The sequence below is a fragment of the Condylura cristata genome, unplaced genomic scaffold (assembly GCF_000260355.1).
Source record: "Condylura cristata isolate star-nosed mole 26May11 unplaced genomic scaffold, ConCri1.0 scaffold00031, whole genome shotgun sequence".
NCBI classification, from domain to species: Eukaryota; Metazoa; Chordata; class Mammalia; order Eulipotyphla; family Talpidae; genus Condylura; species Condylura cristata.
The window spans coordinates 14,442,838-14,448,518 of NW_004567132.1; the positions used below are offsets into that span (position 1 = coordinate 14,442,838).

Genomic DNA, 5,681 nt, shown 5'->3' on the forward strand with positions numbered 1-5,681 from the left:
CCAATCAGTGGCAGAACCACAGCACCAGGCCACTTCTAAAATAACTCAGGAGTTATTTTCTTTTGAAAGAGCACTCGATGAAGTTGACATTATTGTCCTAGTTTTACAGATTAAAAAAACTGAGTCACAGGTTAACTTGCTTGCCCATGATCACACAGACACCAGTGGGGTCAAGATTTCAGCCAGTCCCCTCAGCCTCTGGCTCCCGGTCCTACATGCCTCCACTCAGTGACCCCACGTTTCTGTTGGGCTGCAGTGTAGAAGAGGGATTAGCTTGATTTTTTTAAAGACACAGGGGCCAGGAGTAGGAAACTAAGTGGCTGAGACAGGCAAGCAGGTTTTAGCTGAGGTTCTGGGGGAGACCTAGTCAACAGTGGAAACTGCCCAATTCAGGGAAGATGACGCAGGCCACAGTGTCTGGTGGTGAGCTCTCTGCTCAGAGTCAGGGCAAGAGCAGGGTGCTCTAGAGGGACTTCTGCCTCTGTGAATGGGTTTTGCTAATGACCTTCAATGTCCTTAGATTCCATGAGAGTTCTTAAATCAGCAGGATTGGGGGAGTTTATGAGGATGTAATTAAAGTCAACCCCTTGTTGGTGAAATGCTTCCAAGCAAAAAATGTACTTTTCCCAACCCCACTCCCCTCCCCTCACCCCCTCGCCATCCACGATGAATTACCAGGAGGCTGGACCAGCCTTGCTCAGGCCACCTCTTCTCAGCACTCGGCCTGCGTGCCCGGCTCCACTGTCAGGGACGCTGACCACATCTACAGGAATTCAGACATCGAGGCAGGAACTGGAAAATGCAAACCACACAAATATCAGGTCTTGTCTACACCCCTGCAACTCTGCACCAGGGTTTTGCAGTACCATTTGGTACTAATGTGTTTGAAGGACTGTTGAGACATTCTTAAAAATGAATTGAAATATGTGTGTGTGTGTGTGTGTATTGTAGCTATAAAATTGTAAGGAAAGCTTCATTGTATCTATGGCAGGGATCAATATTCCTTTCCAAGAGACAAACTGGAATATCCCTTTGCTGGATGTTGGCCCGCCAGGCCTGGAGGAGGGATGCTGCTCTGGGCGAGGTGGAAGTGGAATGTGGGATCCCTGCACCAGCCCAGTGCTGTCATGAGCTGCTGAGCTGAAAGGGGTGACCTTCCTGACAACACCCCAAACTAACAGCTACTAAACTCACAATGCTATTGTGAGTGATTCTGGATGCAGTCCAAAAAGCAGAAGAAGCCTGAAGAATATCATATCCCAGCAATGTGGGAAGGATTGGGAGTTGCCAAGTCAGGAATTAGTAGATTAGTAGATTCCAGACTATTTCATCCTGAATACTGGTCATAAAGTACTACTGAAGAAGAAATGTAAATATGTTACAAATAAAAGCAGGTTACAAAATACTCTGGGGATCAAGGGCTTCCAAAAGAGAAATTGAAATTAAAAAAAAAAAAAGACAAATGATATTTGCCCATTTTCACTTAAGTGAAAGATGTAGGATACTTATCTGACTAAGGGCCTGTGTCCTCCACTCCTGCCCACCCCACATGGTGCTGGGGTCAGACCCTGCCTGTCCTGCCTCCTCAGCCAGCCTGGCTCCACACCTGGCCCGGCTACCCCACAGGGGAGCAGCTGGGAAGACTTGTCTCACCATGGAGGGACACTTCACCTTTGGGTCCAGTGTGCTTATGTGCCCAGAGTCCAGGACATGCATTCCCTCTGAGGCCAGCTGCCCAGAAGCCCAAGGTTCAGCATTTCAGTGCTGACATGGCGCTTAATTCCAGGCTTGATGCTCACCCCTCTCATTAGAGAACTGGCAGTTGCTTCCAGAAGCAATTCTCTATGTTTTGCATGTCCAGCTGCCAGCTGGGTCCTCCTTCCACTGGTCTTATTTCTAGCTAGAACAGGGTCACAGTTGCCACTTAATGTTGCTTCTGTCCACTACCCACCAGCATGAAGCCCTCTCTCCCATGGCTTGCTGGCTCCAGAGTGAATTTACTGACTTTAACTCTGGATGCTATTTTGACAGGTGGCCACCGGCCTTCTAGTCTTATGTGGAGCGCCAGACTTCTCCTTCCCCAGCAGCCTCTGCCAGAGGTGCGAGGTTGTCCCTGTCCATAATCTGCCAAGGCTTGAATTTATCTAGAGTCTGAGTTATTTGTGTCCACTTAGACAAGTAATCCTTTGCCCCCAGAAGTGACTGGTGCCCCACATATAAGCAGACATCTCTCCCCCAGATAAATATGCACTGAACAAGACAGTTCCCATCCTAATCTCCTTTCATGTTGAAATTCCTACTATTAGACCTCCATGTATTGAATTTTGTTGTTATTCCCTGATTAAAATGAAAATAGTCATGAGAAATAGGCAAATGCATTATTTGTAAAATATTCCCCATTGGTATCCAAACTGTCAAATCATTGACTGCAAATTCAGTCTCAGCAGGGACAGGACAGCAAGATCAGATCAGCAAGTTGTTTTTTTTTTTGTTTTTGTTTTTTAAAATTTACTTGTATTTATTCAAGCATACAAGAACTAGGGTGTAGCCCAGAGGTACAGAGGAGGTGAGATGATTCACCAGAGACAGAGTAGGGAGCAGAAAAGGTGAATCTACTGAAATACACTACTGAGGGGAGCAGTGGGGAAACAGCAGTGGTCTGCTGTGCCATGCGGGTCAGCTCCCTGGCCAGGGATTAAACTCCTGCCACAGTGGCTGCTGATAGCTTGATAACACTGAGACTTTAACTCCTGCACCACCAGGGAGGCCCCAGATCAATGAGAGAAGAGAGTGAGAGAGGCTAAGGCCAGAGCCCTTGGGGGGTCCAGTGCCTGGGACAGGGCTGCAGCGCTGGGTGGGCCCGGCAGCACTGGCCTGACACCCTCTGAGCCTGTACTAGCTGCAGTATCAAGATCAGCATCACCACCTGTTCATCCTTCAGTTTCCCCAGGTTGCTCTTTGAGAAACTAGCTCACCCCAATTTCCAGTCACCCACCTCCTGAGCACAGAGGGGCACCCTCGAAAGTATCAAGTCCCAAGATGCCTGACCCATCCTAGGAGACAGAGCAACCCAGGGCCACATGCACTCTGTTCAGTGTGCAGTGGAGCTGGACTGGGAGGTTGGAAGGGTTTGGACTTGGGGGATCCGTCTCTGATTAAGTCTGGATGATCTGGTGCCTTCCTGGTGGTGCAGGGGTTAAAGTCTCAGTGCTAAACCATGAATCTGCACAAGTCACAGCTGCACAGGGTCCCTTGCCCACCCCATGTCCCATGGCCACTTTGAAAATCCACCTGCTTACACTCACTTCAGACAACTGTGCACCCAGCAACACCCTCCCCCCAGCACTCCCCTCCGCCCCCAGCCATGCCTCCTCTGTGGTCTAGAAGACAGGCTTGGCAGGCTTGACTCCTCCCCTTCTTACCTACGCACCTAAACTGCCACCTAGTTCTCTGGTTTTACTTTCTAAATACCTCCCTGCCCAGAGCACCACACCCTGAATTATGCACCGTTTCTTCATTTCTTTCAACATCTTTCACAGTCTTTCCTCTCTTACCCACCAGTAGCCAAACTCAGTTCTAAAAATACAGACCTGTGGCTCAAGGCAGTGCTCTGTCCTCATTTTTCATAATTCTTATTCTAGCCAAAGACTAGTCAAATTTAGATTGCATTGCAAAAGTGACAGGTATTCATTTCTGTTATTCATTCATCAAACACAAACTTTCCATTTTGAATGTGCTTTATCACACTAAACAGATGCTCCATTTTGGCAATTCGAACCCACCTATCCCCAGCCGGGGTCCTGTGGTTTTTTCTCTCTGCCCACCTCCTTCCTCTAGAAGATGGCCAACGTGTAGCTGGAGGCCCAGTCTCTTCACTGGCGCCAGGCCTCCCAGAACCCTCCTCCTCTCCCTGCCTAGCAGTGACCTGGCAGCTGTTCTTAGGACCTGGAAGTCACCTCCCTGTCTTTGTCTCTGCAGGCCTCTGCCCAGAGCTTTGCTCCCTGTCTTTCTCCTGTGGCTGTAGGTGATGGGCAGTTTTTTCCCCCCACATCCTTGTCTCTTGGGCTCCAGCATCACCTTTATGCTGTCATTTCACTTTGTCTTTCAGCAACCACCTATTACTAGGAGTTTCTAGCAGACAGCTTCTGTCTTGGGCATTTCTCTATTCTCTGTGTTGCCACAGGGACTGGTGTCAGATAGAGGCTGAATAAATGTTAGTTGAACTGAAGCCTGATTAACAGTGAATTGAGACACGTTAGGCAGTTCAGCGAAGCGGCACTGTCCAGACCCTGGGTGACCCCAGAGGTAAGTGAGACCCCAGGGAGCTCATAGGACAGAGTGGGAAAGAGCCCCAAAGAAGCCCCCCACTGCAGGGTCAGGTGCTGAGCGTTCATGGAGGCAGCATGGCAGGAGCCCTAGTGCCCAGATCACCTCCTCTAAAACAAAATGATCTTTTGTTATATAACCCGTGACTGGACCCCCTCCAGTAGCCATTCTTGCCTATTTGGGAGCAGAATCCCAGCAACTAACTACAACTCTCACACTAACAAATTCAGTTCCGCAATATTACATTGATGAAGGGGCGACAGAGAAGAAAATGGCCACCTCCCGCCAGCACGACACACCCCTGACTCTCCAAAGTTCAGCCCTGTCCCTCCCCTGCCTCACTGCTCCCCTCCAGCAGCCCCTTTTCAGTGGGGTGGAAGGGGGTGGAGGGGAGTGACGGGGGCGCTGGAGCTCCCTCAGCATCTTCAGTCTGTATCCTCCCATCCTTGATAACTGCTCGGCCAGTTCTCTACTTGGGAGCCATCCCCTGGGACTGCAAATCACAAAAGATGCTCCCTGACATGGCTGTCCTCCTCCCTACCCCACTAAAGACCAGGAACATGTAAATCACTGGAGTATGAAATCACATTTCTATGGATTGTTCCCTGTAGCTCTAGGGGAACAGAAGGTCTAGAAGAGGAGTAACAGATGCCCAAGTTGTCTGACTTTTTATTAAAATCTGTTTAAGCTCCGTGCGCAGGGGAGAGGCGGGTGCCTGTCTACTGCCACTTCAGTGGGCGGTCTCCAGACAGGAACAGACAGTCTGTGGCACCCTGAGCCCAGAGGGAAAACTGCCAGTTGTCATCTCTCAGCTGCTCTCACCACTGCCACAGGCATGGCCGCCTCCTCCTGGCACCAGCCTCTGAGAGACCCAGGCCCCCAGCCCCCTGGCCACTTCTTGCAAAGACAGCACAAGAGCTGAAACTCACCGATCCCTCAGTGAAACTTCCAGAAGCGAAGGAGCAGGCAGCCTGGTCTTGCTGCTGTTACCTTGCAGAGTAAATGGAGCGGCTGCATAAAGGGGCTGGACCACACCCAGCCTGCACTGCTCAGATAAAGAGCAAGCCCAGGCCTCTGGGCAGGGGATTATGGGTAAAACTTATCATCATCTTCTTCACATGCTTCGGAATTTTCCAATGTTCTACATTAGGTATTAACTGCTGCAACCATTTAGGTCAAAAATAGTTTAAAAGAAGATAGGAAGAAGGAGGTAGAAGAGAGCTAGTGAAGTATCCTCCATCCATCTCTGGAAATCCCCTTGGCTGGAAGAATCCTCACTGCCACATGACTAAAAAGTGCTCATTTCTGAGTCTTCCTGCTACATGACTTCCTAGTGAAGTCCAGAGAATTTTTTT

General features: G+C 49.5%; 1 protein-coding gene across 2 annotated transcripts in view; it reads right to left on the reverse strand.

Moving 5' to 3' along the window:
- ADD2 (adducin 2 (beta)) overlaps positions 1-5,681 on the reverse strand; it is a 93,239-nt gene that overhangs the window by 35,036 nt on the left and 52,522 nt on the right. For both annotated transcript variants that reach the window (XM_012731539.1, XM_004691497.2), the window contains exon 2: positions 676-792. The gene's annotated coding sequence lies outside the window, so the exon portion shown is untranslated. The remainder of the gene's footprint in view (positions 1-675; positions 793-5,681) is intronic.